At 46.2% G+C, this 18,751-nt stretch overlaps 1 protein-coding gene and 1 long non-coding RNA gene across 5 annotated transcripts in view; one reads left to right on the top strand and one right to left on the bottom strand.

The window, feature by feature from the left end:
* Positions 1-18,751, bottom strand: part of SHANK1 (SH3 and multiple ankyrin repeat domains 1) — a 656,518-nt gene that overhangs the window by 403,760 nt on the left and 234,007 nt on the right. The gene's annotated exons all lie outside the window — the stretch shown is intronic.
* LOC137521742 (uncharacterized) overlaps positions 3,969-18,751 on the top strand; it is a 29,100-nt gene continuing 14,317 nt past the window's right edge. Inside the window, exon 1 of the long non-coding RNA XR_011022189.1 lies at positions 3,969-4,085. This is a non-coding gene — a long non-coding RNA (uncharacterized lncRNA). The remainder of the gene's footprint in view (positions 4,086-18,751) is intronic.

Below are 18,751 nucleotides of genomic sequence, written 5' to 3'. Positions count from 1 at the left end.
TGTCAAGCAGGTTAACATGGGACGCCGCACCGCCCCAGCCACCTAACAGCGGGATCCAGCAGGCGAAATCCATCCGCTCCGCATCCGGCCCACCATAGCTAACTGGGCATCTGCGGCAGGACCCGTTGCTGTAGGCCGCTCTGCTCTACCCACGCTCCTGGTGGACATCGTTCCAGCGCACCACACGTGTGCCAGCACCAGCCGCTTTCAATATCAGCTCCAACCATCAAGATTCGGTGTGGTGAGATTTCATTGACTGTACTATGCATATGGGAATGCTTATGACAGCTGTTGTGGCGACTGCCATTCTTGTGCTATGAACTTATATTGCATAAAGCCCTGTTTTTTGCTTCCCTGATTTGCTGTGCTGAAACCACTAACCGAGCTTGCAGGACTAACCCTTTTGCATAAGGCTCTTTTTGCTTCCCTGATTTGCTGTGCTGAAACCACCAACTGAGCTTGCAGGATTAATCCTTTTGTTGTGGAGGAATACTTTCTGTGGAAACGTTCTGGAGACTGTACCTTGTGAGCGTTTTATCTGATACTTTAACAGTCCCTGGTGTGCATACTATCACAGCCGTGGTGTGTGGGTATATATGCGGAGTGACTCATGGTTGTCTGTGGCGGGGTGGCCATCCCATGTTGTTTTTAAACACTCTTTTGTACTCTGTTTAATAAAATAACTGATTTTATATTTTCTATATACAAGGGTCTGAGCAGTCTTTTTGAGTATATAGTAGCTGGTTCTTTTCTTTTTAAAAAAAGAAGCAGACACACATGTCCCTCTATTTTTTGCCACTTTCATTTAGAAACTGTAACAATGGAGCTAAAAGTAAAAAAGTAGTGCATAGAAATGTGAGGTTCTCATAGCAGGTTTCAGGGATTGTGAATAAGATGCAAAACATCTGGGTCATTGTCAAATTTTGGAACAATCAAATGTAACAGGTTTGGGGGAAATATTAAAGCGTAGCGTGTGTTATAATAAGGGGGAGGAAGAAAAAAAATGTCACAAAAATGTATATAAATGAGGGAGAGGGAAGCAATGATGATATTCATTTTAGAGCAAGTTTTATCTTTCCTTATCAACAAAAACGGTATGGCTTAGAAGTGTGGCAACTGAGGAGCACCAGGCCATGCTTCTGTATCTATAGGCTCTGGAAATGTAAATATGAACTCTACCATTGGCCTACCATCATCCGTTTACCAGTAAACAATGTGTGAAAGCAATGTGGCGCCCAAAATGGAAAAGGTAATACCCCTCACAACACCGGGAGGCAAAACTGGTCAGGTTGCAAATGGGAAACTATTAGCAATATTTCTTGTATGACGTCTGAGTGAAAGGCAAGCTTACCATATGGGTCCTAATTGGTTTAGGACCCCAGATGTGAGTAGCGTGGTTGTTTTATTCATGGAAGAATTGTTGTTTTAATAAAACCACTTGTTTTTACTCTGCTGAGGAGCCCTCCCTTTACTGTTACCTTCACCCGTTGTGAGTGTACTGGAGGATCGAAGGTAACAGTGGGGAGAAGTGATCACTGACAATTAGGCATGGTCAGAGATGCCCATTTCCGATTCCATAGAAATTCCCATTTCTGACAATGCCGATTTCGGTTTTCCCAAATTCCGTTTTTCTGGTTTTCCGATTTTTTCATTTTACCAATTTCTGAATTTGGAGGTGTAATTGGTCATCTTTTGCATCAGAGAATTAAAAAAAAAATGAAAAAGAAAAAAAAATCGGAAAAATGGAAATCGGAAAAATGGAAAATCAGTCTTGTGATTGGTCTAAAATTACTGCGGTGGTCCGATTTTTGCAGAAAAATTCTGAATTTTCTGATTGGTCCAATGCTTACAAGTTCTGTGATTGGGCCAAAATTACAGAGTGGCGGTAAATAGGATTTCTGTGGAAATTTCAATTCCGCAGGAATCCGAATGAGCATCCCTACTGACAATAAATGAAAGCATCTATTGGAGAATTGCTCCTTGTTCACATGGGGTGATATATCACTGGAATCATCAGCACTGCAGTTTCATTTTGCCTTCAGACAATAATTACCAGCAATGAATGTGTGAAAACAATGTGCCTCGCCAAATGGAAAGGCTGACATCCCGATCATCACTACTGCCAGTGTCCTCTTAGGCAGATTAAGCGTGGTTTGTCCCAGAATTCCTCTCATGTTTCGGGAGGGAGGGGAGTGGTAGGAAGGAAGGGTGATCTCAGGTCATGCACTGCTAGGCTCAATCACCCATGCAGCACCAAAGCTCTAACCAGAGGCGTATCTAGGGAAAATAGCGCCTATGGCAAGCACTGAAATTGCGCCCCTCCATAACACCAGATAAAACACTCTTTCACTTACCTGGGGCCTCCGCAATCTCGTAGTTTCCTCGCTGACCTACTGGTCCTCATCCTTGGTCCGCTCTGGCCCGGTAAGGTGTGTGACGTAGCTAGGTCATGCAATACTAACCCATGCACTAGCCTGGCGGCATGCCTACTTGATTGCACTCCTGTGGCTGGGAGCATTCTGCACCTGTACATAGCACTTTACAGGAGTGCAATCAAAGTGCCTCGCCACCAAGCCAACACATGCACAGTAGTCTATACAGTTTACAGGGAGAGCGAGAGAACTACAAGACTTCAGGGCGTGGATTCTGGCGGAAGCCCCAGGTAAGTAAAAGACCTCACATGAACAATTATTTTCAACTGCAAGGAACCTTAGGACACACATTTAGTTTCCATACTACAGCAGGCTCCTGCTTACCCACATTTCAGTAGTTCTTACAAACTTCCATCCATTCTACAGCAGGCCACTGCAGTGCTTACCCACAGAATTTCATTTCTGGGAAAATCCCAGAACTTATAGGAAAGCAGTGGCCTGCTCTAGAATGGATGGAAATTGTAAGAATTAAAATGTGGGAAAGCCTGGGCCTGCTATAGCATGGAAATTGTAACTGAAATAAAATGTGGGACAGTGGGAAAGTAGTGGCCAGTAGGGATGTAGGCCAACCGTTCGCTACTACTTCCGGGTCGCTATAACCTGGAGTAGTACGGCTGCTCTGGGCCGGCGGTGTGTGTCTTTGATCGTGCGCCTGTTGCCGGGCACTCTCTGCGCATGAGCGGGACGTCACGCACATGCGCAGAAAGTGCCCGGCAACAGGCGCGGGATCTAGGATGCGCACCGCCGGCCCAGCGCAGCCGTACTACTTCGGGTCATAGCATCCCGGAAGTAGTACAGGGTGAGGTGTTCGCCAGCGAACGGTTCCCGAACCATTCGCTGACATCTCTAGTGGCCAGCAGATGCTGTTGCCCTGCAGAACAGATTTTATAATAATGGGTTTTTACAGTTCATCTCTAACTTATAGTTTGATTTCTAACTTAGCTTCAGCTCTGAGATGAAATAGTAAGCTGTCCTGGATTTATAAGGGCCAGTCCAGTAGCCCCAGTGGAAAAGAAATAAGACAATAAAGAGTTAAACGTACTGCTGTGGATGCAAACAGTCTTAGCACACAGTGTGGTGAAACAAATTAACACTGTGTGCAATAAAAGTTTTGAATGACTGTGTGGGTGTGAGTGTGCGGCCCCTCCGAGGGACAGTGATGAGAGGGGGATATCAGCCTAATCACTAGTGAAGCCTCACAGACAGCCTTCTGTGCAGTCTTGCAGATAATTACAGGCTACACGCTGTGCTGGCACATCAATCTTTGTCCCCTTACCCTGATTCCTGCAGCAGCTTACAAACTTGACTTCAGCAAGTCACTCACTGGCACTGCACACAGTCCAGCGGGGGAAGGAGGTGACGTCACATGCTCTGCTCTGTCCTTCCCTGCGTTCCACTGCTTGTCTGCTGAGCTTCCTGGATAGAGGAGAGATGAAGGGAAGCCACTTCTGCATTCTGTGCTGGAAGTTGCCGATGTTGCCAGGACAACGAGAGAAGCTTACAGGATGCTGTGCGACACTGTAAGTGTGTCAGACCTCTCCTCCAGGCAGGGTGTACAGCGCTGGCGGCTGCGGATTGTGGGAAGGAGCATGGGGAGGTGCTCGGACTTGATGGAGAGGGGTGATTTATTTGTTCAGAGATGCGCCCCCCCAGGTGAGCGGCAAGGGGCGCCTATAGCAGCTGCCCCATGTGCACTCCTGTAGATACGCGTCTGGCTCTAACTGGTAATGTTTCCTCCCTCCGTATTCCTGCCTGTTTCTTGTACAGCTGAATTTCCCTACAAAAGCATTGTGAACAGGCAGATTAAGCGGCATTAATTACACTGTAAGCTCCTGTAAGTAGGGTTATCTCTCTTTGTTTGCTTTCCGCTTATGTTTTTTTTTTTTTTTTTTTTTGCGTGTGTGTTTTTTTTTCATTTAGAAGAACAACTGTATTTATCCCTTTCAGGATACAAATTTCAATAAAGAATCCTCTAGTATCTCCGCGAGAGAATATGAATATCATATTGCCTGCTTCTGCCTTTTTATAAGGCTTATTAAGGTTTTCTCTGCACAGATCGGAGTTCACCTTTTATTTAAGTTTTTTTCGGAATATAAGACGCCACTTTTTCTTCCCCCAAAGTAGGACGAAAGTCACGTCTTATATGGTGCAGCAAGATGTCCCCCAGAAGCAGGCGCAGGACGTGCCAGAAACCTTCCCCTATCCAGCCGCTGGCTCAGAGTCCTGTATCTTGCTTCCTCCTTCCGTGTGTTAGGGACCATTCACACTTGCTGTTAGCAAAATGCTAGCGCTTTTGCTAACGTTTTGCTCTGGCGATTTTTGATGGTTAACGCCCAAAAAATCGCAGTTCACACTTGGCGATTTTTTGGCGATCGCGTTTAGCGCTTCTATAGCACTGAAACGTGATCGCCGGGAAATCACCTGAAAATGGTGCAGGCGACGCATCTGCGTTTCATGTTTTTGGGCATTTGCGGCAATTAGCGCAAATCGCCCAAGTAACAGCGGGCCCATAGACTTTAATTACACTAGTGTTTTGAAAAGCGCTAGCGTTTGAGCGTTTTGCCGAAATCGCCGGCAAAACGCTCAAGTGTGTATGAGCCCTTACACCCATCATGCACTGGTTCTCCTGCCTTCGACTCTCCTCCTGTGCAGCTTGTTTAGCAGGTTGATGAGCAGCACTCAGGCTCCCAGGACGCCCTGTGAGGGTTTAAGTGAGAATGGGTGCCGGGTACTACATAGTAAAATATCAGTAAATGAAATGTCTGTAATGAAATTACAATATTTTACTACAAGCGGCATCACCCGGTGCTCAACTCATGCGGTGGCATGGCAATATGTACTCCAGGTAAGTATGAGGACCCCATAATACATATGCTGGTGTGTGTAGCTTTATAGATTTAGTGTCTGTTTAAGTGCCCTTTAAAGAGAATGTGTACTGTAAAATTCTTACAATAAAAAGCATACCATTCTATTCATTAAGTTCTCCTGGGCCCCTCTGTGCTGATTCTGCCTCTCCCTGCTGCAATCCTGGCTTGTAATTGCCAATTTGTATGCAGTGTTTACAAACAAAAGACATGGCAAGTGATAGGCTGAGAGTAGCTCAGTGTGTGAGTCATACAGAGTGTGCAGGGGGCCTGGAGAGGGTGTGTATAGCTTCTAGCCAATCACAAGCAACACAGCACATTCCAGCCTGACTGCCTCAGCCCCACAGAGGAGAGAAGATTAGATCATATAACAGAGATAATACAGCCACTGTGCAAATAGGAAAGGCTGCAGTAAGACATAGCACATTAAAACAGCTATAGGAACATATAGGATAGAAGAAATAAGGCTTAAAATTTTGTTACAGAGTTTCTTTAAAGTGAACCCGAGGTGAGAGGTATACGGAAGATGCCATATTTATTTATTTTTAATCAATTCTAGCTGCATTCTTGTTTCTGGTGTTATTCAGACACTACTGCGGCCAAATAGATCAGCAAGGCTGCCAGGCAACTAGTATAGTTTAAAAGGAATCAAATATGGCATCCTTCATATCACTCTCACCTTGGGTTCACTTTAAATATGAGAGTTGGATGGCTCAGAACAGACAGCGCCATTACCTGTGCTGGAAGGAAAGTGATAGGCGCTAGTTACATTTCAGGAGCTAAGTAAGAGTTTCCAATCCCCTTCTTATTATTACATTAGGAAAGCTTTAGCGCTGAGCAGAAGAAGGAACGGCAGGCGTTAAACATGAAAGTCGGAGGCGCGTGAAAGACCCGCGTTCCGCTCAGAGTCTGCGTAGGGTTACGGAAAGTCACTCATGGCATTTTCAGAATTCTTTTCATTGTGACTGCACTTCACTAGATCAAAACCCTCGCTCGCGCTTCCATTGTTGCGTAACGCAAAGAAGAAAAAAAAAAACAGACCGTTCCAAGTCAGGTAGGTATGCTGAAAAGTGAAATCTGGCAACTGTGTCTGGAAACCGCTCCATTTTGAAAAGGTTAATTATTAATAGCGGGAACACGTGGCAGAAAGCCTTAGGCGGCGGTTTGATTTAGACTTCATATGAAGAACTTGCTTAACAGAGCTTAGGCAGAACGCTGAGAAGTCTGTTAACGCTCAGCTTCTAAATTATTCATTGGAGAAACAGTACGAGGAACCGAGCGGAGCTCTGGGCTTGCTGGCTTTACATGCAAACATTCACACATACGCGTACGGACGGACGTACCTACATTCATTCTATAGAACGAGCGAAAGAGAGAGATGGTATGCGCTTTCTCAGCTTCCGCACCTCAGTACTGCCTGGCTTTGGTACATAAATATCAGCATCATATGAAACACACGCAAATGGAAACTGGGAATTTGGAGGTGCCCAGAGATCATCATCATCAAGAGATAGTAATACAACAAAGTCCCTGGTATCTGGCATCGGTGGGGATCGCCTGATGCCGGATACACGTGCTCAAGCAACTGGCCAATAAATGCGCAAACATCCCCCCCCGCCCCATTCAGCAATGAACGGGGACTGAGCCTCCAGCGATGTCTTCTAACCTTCCTGTAGCTCCTAGTGGCTTTCTGGTGTACTCCTGGCGTGACCGCCGACCCACCTTGGGTCATGGGACACACCGAGAGCCGTGCACGGACGCCGGAAAGACACTAGGAGCTACAGGAAGGTTAGAAGATGGCGCCGGAGGCTCAGTAACTATTTTAACCCCAGCAAAACCCGCAAAGCATAGCCCCCGTTAGACCCTTAGGCATGCCGGTTAGTTGAGACTTACAGTTGCCTGAGTTCCAGATAACAGGAACTGTGCTGTTGTAAGAGATAATAATAATAAAATAACTAAAACAACATATGGCTGAATGCCTCCTCAGTTTAGGTTCCCTTTAATTTTAAATATCCTGGTTTCCACATCAGACTTCAGCTCGGCCTTCAATACAATCTGCCCAAGCATCCTTTATGACAATCTGTTGCAACTTGGTCTTGACCTCACTCTGTGCTGCTGGATCAAGAACTTCCTCACAAACAGGACGCAACTGGTGAAGCTTGGCAGCTGCTCCTCACAGGAAAGAACCACAAACACAGGTGCCCCGCAAGGGTGCGCACTGTCCCCAATCCTGTTTTCCCTTTACACAAACAGGTGCACATCATCTGATAACTCGGTCAAGGTCATTAAATTTGCAGATGACACCACCATCCTGGGACTTATTGGCAGCGACGGGGAACATGCATACCGGAATGAGATTGAACGTATCTCCAGGTGGTGCAAGGACAACCAGCTTGTACTCAACGCAGCAAAGACAGTTGAGCTGATAGTGGATTTCAGAAGGCGCCCCCACACACCCGACCCAGTCTCCATTGAAGGCACCGACGTCTCCAGGGTGTCGAGTGTCCGTTTTCTAGGTACCACCATCACCAACGACTTGAAGTGGACGGAGAACACCACCAAGGTTCAGAAGAAGGCCCAGAAGAGGCTATTCTTCCTGAGGCAGCTGAGGAAATTTGGGATGCCGCGGGAACTGATGACAACTTTTTACACTGCCACCATTGAGTCTTTACTTTGCTCCTCCATAGTCGTCTGGTATGCAGGCGCCACTGCGAGTGACAGACTCAAGCTCCAGAGGGTAATCAATACTGCAGAGAGAATCATTGGGTCATCCCTTCCACCTCTGGACCTCCTAAACACCTCTAGACTGTGGTCGAGAGCAAATAAAATACGGAACGACCCCTCCCACCCCGGCAGTCGCTACTTTGACCGCCTGCCTTTGGGTCGCCGCTACAGATCCATCCCCACCAAGACCACCAGACATTTAAGTACTTTCTTTCCCCCAACCGTCCACCTGCTGAACTCGAGCTACCACCCTCGCGAAACACGATAGTCTCGCACTGCGGCCCAAATCAAGTTGCACCCTCTATCTAGTTATACCTGTTATGTAATCTCGCTGTTGCTTAAACAATATAGATGTCATTATTATTATTATCTTGCATTCTCTGTCTGTCTATTGTCTAAATGCCCCTTTCACATGTAACAAACTTTTCCATGCCGTGTGTACCACAAAAAATTCCGGGTATATATATATAGTACCTGTCTTACTCGGCGAATAAACTGATTCTGATTCTGAGAAACACTTCCGGTATCTATATATTGCTGCATAGCCCCTCCCACCAAGACTTATCCTAGGCTGTTTATTATTGTGCAGGGTTTTACCCTTTTGTATTCCAATAAAAGTTGTGACTATTGACAGACACCTGTGAGTGTGTACTGTTTGTATCCAAATCCATAATACCTTCCACATCCCAAACTAGGTTTACTGCCCCCCCTTCACAGACTATGGTAGGTTTATCAGCCAATGACTATAGTGTCACTGTCCTCTGGGACAGTTAGTGACATAAATTATTTAGTGTATTCTGTAAAGAACAAAAAACAGAGTGTAAAATGCAACTTTTAATTACAATATTCATTAGTGGTCAGACATGATATAACAGTAAAAAGTCCATGAATCACGTTAGTTTACCATAGATCGCCTAACGCATGTTTCGTGGTCTTTAGAATGGTCGCTTCTTCAGAGGCACAATTTTGCCAATTCACAGATTGTGACAAAACATGGTTAAAAACATAAGATATGGGATTTAGTCCATTGTCTAGTCAGCCAGAAGCCGAAATGGTAATTATAAAAAGTAGTCATAGCTGCAGCATGGATGACGATGTGCCAGTGGCGTGGCTGAAGCCAGCTGACTGCTAACGAATATTGTAATTAAAAGTTATGTTTTATACTTGATGGTGATTATTGTCACTCTGTTTTTTGCTTTCTACCTTGTGTGACTTGATTAGAGGGGTGGCTGATCCTTGAGACTATTGTACATTACTCTGCAAAGAGATCCAGTGGCATAGAGATCACCATAGTAGCGTCTATGGGGCCTGTAGCCACTGGGGGCTCACTGTACATAGGTAAATGGGAGTCTGCTGCAGGCCCTTGTGAAGTCCCATGGAACCCCCCTCCCCCAAGGTGCAGATACAAGCACAGGGTTATGGCTTCCTATACATGGGGGGCTGGGGGGTTCACATCTGAGTACCTATATTTGGGGCCCTCGGCTACTTATAATGGGGGTCCTTATGGATACCTAATTTGGGGAGGAGAGCTGATGACACATCTGAATACCTATACTGGTGGGTCCTCCAGCCTACAGCCCTTGTGGCTACCTATACTTGGGGGTGCTACAACTGGCAAGCTACACTTAGGGAAGTTACTAATGAGGGGGCCCAACCACAACTTTGCTACCGGCCCCATGATTTCTCACTACGCCCCTGAAGAGATCCTGAAAATGTTACCACTATATAAATGCATAATGGAGGATACCATATTTAATTTATTTTAAACAATACCAGTTGCTTGGCTGTCTTGCTGATCCTCTAATACTTGCCTTTAATACCTTTAGCCATAGACCCTGAACAAGCATGCAGCAGATCAGGGGCTTGATTCACAAAGCGGTGCTAACCTACTTAGCACGTCTAAAGTCTTTAGACGCGCTAACCAGGGTGCTAAGTAGGTTAGCACCGGATTTCTCAATCAGATCGCGCGCGCTAACTTTGCGCACGCAAAGTTTTACGCGCGCAAAGTTTTACGCGCGCTAAGTCCCATAGGCTTTAATGGGCACTTCGCGCGGAGCGCCCTGTGCTCTGTGCAGTACGCGCGTAAAGGTTTACGCGCATAAAGTTTTGCGTGCGTAAAGTTTTATGCGCGAAAAGCTTGTTTAGACGTGCTAAGGGGGTTTTCACAGGCGTGCTAACAGTTAGCACCGCTTTGTGAATCAAGCCCCAGGTGTTTCTGACATTATTGTCAGATCTGACAAGACTAGCTGCATACTTGTTTCAGGTGTACTTTAGACACTACTGCAGCCTAATAAACCAACAGGCTGCCAGGCAACTGGTATTGTTTAAACGGGACTAAATGGGATATCCCTCTCTGCTCCGATTAACTTTAAGGTGCAGTCCTACTTTTCCTCCTTTTACATTTTCAGCCCCCAGCTCATATACAGAAGAAGTGCCCCCTTCTGCACACAGCCTAATCCCAGGCCCTAGGCCACAGCCTATGTGGCTTTTGTAGAAATCCCGCCCTGACCAGTTGCAGAAATCGTCACCCCGACCAGTAATCTCTGAGCTCAGCATCCGCTATAGCTCAGCTGATCCTGGTAATATGTTTTTTTTTTCCTAAGGTGCTTAAGTTATTAATAAATTCACATAGTGTCGTTTCATCCAGTTAGCAGCATAATGTGGTTTGTCAGTTACTCCAGCTAGATGACTATACTTGTGTTCCCATTCAGTGAACATTAGCAATAATCATTCATCAGCTAGCTGGGTGGCGATGATTCATTGTTCTCTTCCATACGGTATACACACAGACGCCAGCCATAATTGCTGCTACGTGGTGGGAGCTGTTTAAACTCACCTGTAGGGTTATAGCTGAGCGGCTGTCAATCAGCTCAGAGGAGCGGCAAGCCACCGAGGCTGAGAGGAGGCGGGAGCGAAACCAGGGGTAATTGCACTGTACTAGTATATGTATATGAGACAAGTGGTTTTTAAAACAATGTTATGTTGGCACATACTAGTCAGCTGCCCACGCTACTGGACAATTTCCTTTTTCTTTTTTTTTTATTCCTTTTTTTTCCACTTAACCAGTATTTATTAACTTTCTCTCTGAAAGTGATTTACATATTTCCATACATCTGTCTGCCTCCCTCACTTCATAAGGAAAATAGAGTACATCTGAGATTTAAAAAAATTAAAGCGTTTATCCAACCTCCATTTTTTTTACATGCACATACCATAGTAAATTTGCATGCAGTGCAGGAAGCTGTGGGATGCAGTGTAGGGAGTTGCGGGATGCAGTATAGGGAGTTGTGGGACGCAGTGTAGGGAGTTGAGGAATGCAGTAGGGAGTTGTGGGATGCAGTGTAGGGAGTGGAGGAATGCAGTACAGGGAGTTGTGGGATGCAGTGTAGGGAGTGGAGGAATGCAGTACAGGTAGTTGCAGGATGCAGTGCAGTGGAGTTGTGGGATGCAGTGCAGGAAGTTGTGGGATGCAGTACAGGGAGTTGTGGGATGCAGTGTAGGGAGTTGAGGAGTGCAGTACAGGGAGTTGTGGGATGCAGTGTAGGAAGTGGAGGAATGCAGTACAGGGAGTTGTGGGATGCAGTGTAGGGAGTGGAGAAATGCAGTACAGGGAGTTGTGGGATGCAGTGTAGGGAGTGGAGAAATGCAGTACAGGGAGTTGTGGGATGCAGTGCAGGGAGTTGTGGGATGCAGTGTAGGGAGTGGAGAAATGCAGTACAGGGAGTTGTGGAATGCAGTACAAGGAGTTGTGGGGTGCAGTGTAGGGAGTTGAGGAGTGCAGTACAGGGAGTTGTGGGATGCAGTGTAGGGAGTGGAGAAATGCAGTACAGGGAGTTGTGGGATGCAGTGTAGGGAGTGGAGAAATGCAGTACAGGGAGTTGTGGGATGCAGTGCAGGGAGTTGTGGGATGCAGTGCAGGGAGTTGTGGGATGCAGTACAGGGAGTTTTGGGGATGCAGTGCAGGGAATTTTTGCAATGCAGTGGCGGAAATTGTGGGAGGCAGTGCAGAGAGTTGTGGGATGCAGTGCAGGGAGTTGTGGGATGCAGTGCAGGGAGTGGAGAAATGCAGTACAGGGAGTTGTGGGATGCAGTGCAGGGAGTTGTGGGATGCAGTGCAGGGAGTTGTGGGATGCAGTACAGGGAGTTTTGGGGATGCAGTGCAGGGAATTTTTGCAATGCAGTGGCGGAAATTGTGGGAGGCAGTGCAGAGAGTTGTGGGATGCAGTGCAGGGAGTTGTGGGATGCAGTGCAGGGAGTGTTTGGGATGCAGTGCAGGAAGTTGTGGGATGCAGTGCAGGGAATTCTAGGAAGCAGTGCAGGTAGCATTGTGGATGTGGTGCTGAGAGTTGTGGGGTGCTGTGAACGGAGTTGTGGAATGCAGCAGAGGAAGTTGTGGGATGCCATTAACCACCTGGGCGGTATGGACGAGCTCAGCTCGTCCATCACCGCCGGAGGCTGCCGCTCAGGCCCTGCTGGGCCGATTTGCGCCAAATAAAGAGCAGCACACGCAGCCGGCACTTTGCCAGCCGCGTGTGCTGCCCGATCGCCGCCGCTCTGCGGCGATTCGCCGCTAGCAGCGGCGAAAGAGGGTCCCCCCAGCCGCCTGAGCCCTGCGCAGCCGGAACAAAAAGTTCCGGCCAGCGCTAAGGGCTGGATCGGAGGCGTCTGACGTCAGGACGTCGGCTGACGTCCATGACGTCACTCCGCTCGTCGCTATGGCGACGGTGTAAGCAAAACAAGGAAGGCCGCTCATTGCGGCCTTCCTTGTTTATTCTGGGCGCCGGAGGCGATCGGAAGAACGCCTCCGGAGTGCCCTCTAGTGGGCTTTCATGCAGCCAACTTTCAGTTGGCTGCATGAAATAGTTTTTTTTTAATTTAAAAAAAACCCTCCCGCAGCCTCCCTGGCGATCTTATCAGAACGCCAGGGTGGTTAAGGACCCCAGTAGCATACTTCCCAACTTTTTGAGATTAGAAAGAGGGACACTTTAAGACACATCCCTGCCACACCCCTAATCACACCCCTGCCACACCCCTAGTCACTGATACCAGAAAGAAATCAGATGTAAAAGACACAATTATACAATTCAGACCACACCAGTCCTCTTCATCACCATTAGTTCTACTTCATTTTAACATTTAAAAATCTCGCTAATATTATAAATGAGAAAGTTCAGATGTTTGTTACTCGATCACACAACAATGGCTGATTGGATTTGAATGAAATTTGACACACATAGTACATTACCTGGAATAACATATAGGATACTTTTTATCCCCATAACCAAAAAGTGGGCGGAGACAAATACAACTTCACTGGGAAAATGTAAACTGCAGCCATTCTTACACTGTTAATGGCAGGGTTCTCAAACTTTGCACAGATGGTCAGTGGGTGACTGAGATTAATATTTGAAAACTTTCATGGGGCCCTATGAATGTTCACACCCCTTCCCTTGCTACCTCTTGGTGCCCTTCACGGCCTTGGGGCCCATCTCACAAGGGTCATCATGATCTTCACACCCATAACAAGTGTAACCACAAGAACACCTGATGTGAAGTATAGTCCCCTGTATCAGAGGAAGGGAAGTTTAGTAGTTGGGGCCCCCCCTCAGCCCTAGGCTCCCCTGCGATCACAGGTGCTACTCCCTTCTAGTATCGCCCTGGTGCAATAGGATTGTATGAGGGGATTTGGGAGTGAGAGGTTCTGTCTTTCTGCTAGATTGGAGGTATGGCAGGAAAGAGAATCATTGGCATAGGAGTTTATTATTTAGATCATCTGTAGTAGTGACTGTCTCTGGTCTGCATGCTTGCTACTGCTGGTCATCCCATACTGGTTAAACAGTGACATGCTTTGCTGTTATCGTTAAATGGGACAGTAGCTCATAATTAAATTATGCTCCATAATTGAGTTCCATGCTAAGCCATGTACCTGTCTCTACGGTTACACTTTAAAGTACTGCAGGAAGTTGGCAGCAGATATTCCTAATGAGCTGCTCACATGCGTTGAGGCCAAAGAGGAATACATTATGCATTTTTATTTCCAGCATTATGCCACGGTGTAAGATTTACACCCCGGAATGTGGAAAGTTGTCGGGATCAGCTAAAATGCTCTGCTGATGAAACAAATTGCTCGGTTCTTGTCTTTAATGCAGCAAAAATGGAATGCCCGGCCAGCGCCACTCTTTGGAATATTTTGCTGAGCGGTCCCCATAGCCCGTTGTCTGCAGTAAAAGGCTTGCTTAATGAGAGGTGGGCTCTGAGAATGGGGCTGGGCACCTCTCTTTGGAATATATTTCTGAGCGGTCCCCATAGTCCGTTGTCTGCAGTAAAAGGCTTGCTTAATGAGAGGTGGGCTCTGAGAGTGGGGGAGGGCCAATGAGAGCTCAGGTTATTTGATTTTCGTTCTGCTGAGTTGGACGTTAATCATAACTTGTGGGTAATGACCCCCCTGGAGACCCGACAATAGCTTCAGAATGGAAAATTGAGAAAGTGGAAGAGAGGCATGCCTGAGAGACTGAACAATATTGGACTTCCCATATCAGCAGCCTTCTCCTGAGAAGGTTCCTTTCATCATCATCATCAGTGTTATTATTAGTACCATTAAAGAGAATCTGAAGCCTAAAAAATACCTCTTTTTACTGCGCAGTCCTGTTCAGCATTAACACCATAGCTGATACGCTGCATCCCCACGGCAGAATTCCACGACTTTTTAGGTCATGGATTTTGCTGCCCGGGGGAGGCAGAGCTTTGCGCTGTAGATCTGCCTCCAGGCCAGTCAATCCTCACTGATCACCGCCTCTCCTCGCCACTCTCATTGAAAGAAGACTGAGAGGGGCGGGGCGAGGCGGAGATCGGCGGATATTGACTGGAGCAGAGGCAGAGCTACAGCGTAAAGCTCTGCCTCCTCCAGGAAGTGAACGGAGGATTTTGCCCCGGGGATTTTGGGGTATAAATCCCTTGTTCTGCCGCGGGATAGCGGCGTATCAGCTATGGTGTTAATGCTGAACATGACTGCGTAGTAAAAAGAGGTATTTTTTGAGGCTTCATACTCTCTTTAACCACTTAAGCCCTCAGTCGTTTTCACTTTATGCATCCGAGCAATGTTCACCTCCCATTCATTAGCCTATAACTTTATCACTACTTATCACAATGAACTGATCTATATCTTGTTTTTTCCGCCACCAATTAGGCTTTCTTTGGGGGTTACATTTTGCTAAGAGCTACCTTAATGTAAATGCATTTTAACAGTAAGAATAAGAAAAAAACTTAAAAAAATTCATTATTTCTCAGTTTTTAGCCATTATATTTCTAAAATAATACATGCCTCCATAATTAAAACCCACGTATTGTATTTGCCCATATGTCCCGGTTATTACACCGGTTAAATTATGTCCCTATCACAATGTATGGCGACAATATTTTATTTGGAAATAAAAGAGCATTTTTTCCGTTTTGCATCCATCAATATTTACAAGCTTATAAAAAAAAAAAAAATATTTCATCTTTACATACCGGTAGATATTTAAAAAGTTTAGACCCTTAGGTAAATATGTATGTGTTTTTTTTTTATTGTAATTTTATTTTTAAACATTTTATGTGTGTATTTTTGGGAGGGTGGGATGTAAATAGTGTTTGATTTGGGGAAATATATGTGTATTGTAATTTTTTTTTTAGTTTTAGATGTAGTTTTACTTTTTGGCCACAAGATGGCAACCTTGAGTTTGTTTACATGACGTCACTAAGCATAACATGTACGCTTAGAGGGACATAGGAGTCAGAAAAAGCAAAGCTTCCGAGAGAAGCGGTCGCTTTTTCTGCGCGGGAGAGGAATCAGTGATCGGGCACCATGGCCTGATTCATTGATTCCTGGGCTAACGAATCCGCGGCCGGGAGTGCGTGTGCACGCGCGCGATCAGCCGCGGGAGCGCGCATGTCCTCCTTGACGTTTTTATACGTCAAGGAGGACAAAGTGGGACTTCTTTTTATTTATACCATGTTCTTTTCATACTATAAAAAAAAAAATGTCAAAACGTCTTTATGCACCATACATGATGGTAAGTATGCAGGGCTGGATCATCCATCTGGCAACCTAGGCAGGTGCTTAGGGCCCAGTAGGTGTCAGGGGGCCCACCAGCCACCTACTTTGACATCTCTTAGCTAACCAAAATGACCACAAGGGGGTCCAAACTCTACCACCCTGCCTACAGCCCCAATACATTGTTTTCCTCCCCCACTCCATCGTCCCTCCTCCCCTCCCCATAGCAGCAGAGGAAGGAAGATTGAGTGCAGAGCAGAGGATGTAGTTTGGATGGTACTTGGAGATCAGTGAGAAGATGTACAGGGGAGAGATTGCAGAGAGCTTTGTAGGTTAGAGTTTGAAGTCCTAGTCCTCTGACTGTTAACCAATGAAGAGCTTCACAGAGAAGAGCAGAAGATGAGGAGCAGGAAGAGAGATGGGTGAGTTGAATGGACTACTTCATTATAGATTGGAGGGATGGAAGCCTGTTAGTAGGTAGGCCGCAGAGCAGTGATTGGGGAACAAAAGTTATAGCGGTGTTCTTGTCATTTATTGTTAGATCGCCGCTGGACCCCACCAAGTTGTCTCCCCCCCCCCCCCCACACACACACACTGTTCCCCGGGGCCCCCTCACATGTAGCAGGATTAACACTCACTGCCTGTCCCAGTGGGCAGCGGCTGCACCATCCATGCACTCTTAACCATGCTGGCTGCCTCTCTATCCGACGCATGTTTACACATAACTTGCGGTGGACTGGATAGAGATGAGGCAGACAGCATGGCTGAAGAGTGCACAGATGGGGCAGCCGCCACCCACCGGGACAGCCACTGAGTAATTAATGCTGCTACATGTGAGGGGGGCCCTGGGGAGCAGAGGGGTAATGATCATAGAGGGAGGGGTTAGGTGGGCCCCAGCTTAACTTTACCCCAAGCCCCTGGGCCCCCTTAAAAAAGCCTTGAGTTTTAGAAAGCAAGAGGCCATGAAAGAAGATACAGCAGACAGTCAAGAACGACATAAGTACAGATACAGAACCACGGAACCATGTGTATTTTATACTGGGGATCGGACTACCAGCACTGTGAACAGGGGCATAACTAGAAAACACTGGGCCCCCTGCGAAACTCTGGATGTCCCCCTCCCCACCACCACAAGACCTTCTGAACACTGAACAGGGACTGTCTACAAATCTTTGTCTACAAAACTGTGTATGATTCCTTATCAGTGCCTAAAAACAATGAACACCAAGAGCCCCAATAGTGTAATATGTACTGGTAAATAGTTACTAGACATAGTAAATATTAATACTCACAAACCAGAGTTACCATTAGGCAACCACTGGGAGATTTTCCTGACCCCACTCAGGAATAAGAAGTCGCTCCCTGTAGGTGAGTAAAAGAGGGTTTAACCCTCCACCCAGGGTGGACTCAATATTATGCAGGAGAACAGAGGCGCCAAAAGGATAAAAGGAAGCTAAATGAGCTTAAAAGCCAAATTCTTGGTAAATAGAGGAGGTAGTGGTGGACTTGCCTCCTCCAAGTAGACACACAACGACTGTAGTAAAGACAGTCAATATATTTTATTAATTAACTCCAAAAATGCAACGCGTTTCGCAGGTTTGATCCCGCTTCATCAGGCAAGAACAACGGAGCAATAGCATATGTGGTCAGTAGAAGAGCCAGGCACCTCTGCCTGAGCAGATGCAGTCAGTCATTAGAACAATTATGCAGAGAGCAGAGAGTTTTTTTCTCCTTGCCCTTAGTTGTCAGGCTCTCAGGACAGGAAAAAGAAACTTCTCCCCCCATGGGGCCCCCTGCGGCTTCTGGGCCCCCTGCAGCTGCATCCCTTGCAGGGTCTATTGTTACGCCTCTGACTGTGAGTATAATAGGCCACCTAGAGCTGCATTTTAAGAACAGCCACAGTGCAAGAAAGAGCAGCTTGCTAATGATTACCACTATTCACACCACATACAGAAGTAATCATTACCGCTACAGGAAACAGCTGCTGTCTGCAAGCTAGAATAGTATGGTTATGTAAAATTAATAGGCTCACTGTAAATCAGCAGCTCTGGACGTCTGCTTGGCTTTTCAGGGACAAAAAGGAATGATTTGCATATTCACTTATTAGGCAGGAGTGGTGCATCATGGGAGTTTCTTCTTGCTCGCATAAAGATGAATGATTGTTTCTGTTTTGGCGAATTTATATTTAGCATATATATTTTTCAGTAATGGAGCTTTTAGGTACACTCGCCATACCGCCGCAAACGACGGGTCCGTTATACCCTCCCGCTGGGCGGACGTTCAGCCGACAGTAGCACGCGTGTACGCGCTGTCGGCAGACTGATAAGGATGTTTCTGAACGATCCGCTGAGCGAGGTGAAAATAAACTGATGAGATAAACAATTATATTTATCCTCCTACGTCTAAAAATGACTTTTTAAGTATCCCAGGTATATTTATTTTATATTTAAACATTTACAATGTAGGTTGAATGTTTGACTGTCTCTAATCAGTGGCAGCCTATTAAGAGCCCCAGAGTTAGAAAAAGGTTAATAGTTCACGTATTTTATCTCTCCCCTGCCCTCAGAAGTTGTATTCTGCCAGGAAAACTTTTATGGCTGTAATTTGCTTATCAGTGATGTTATCTATATTCCCAACAAGCTACCGACAAGACATTAGCTGTCACTTGCATGCCTGAAAATTAACTCTTTCAGGCAGCA

The sequence above is a fragment of the Hyperolius riggenbachi genome, chromosome 6 (genome assembly GCF_040937935.1).
Source record: "Hyperolius riggenbachi isolate aHypRig1 chromosome 6, aHypRig1.pri, whole genome shotgun sequence".
Lineage (NCBI taxonomy): Eukaryota > Metazoa > Chordata > Amphibia > Anura > Hyperoliidae > Hyperolius > Hyperolius riggenbachi.
This window is presented reverse-complemented; position numbering and strand designations above follow the sequence as displayed.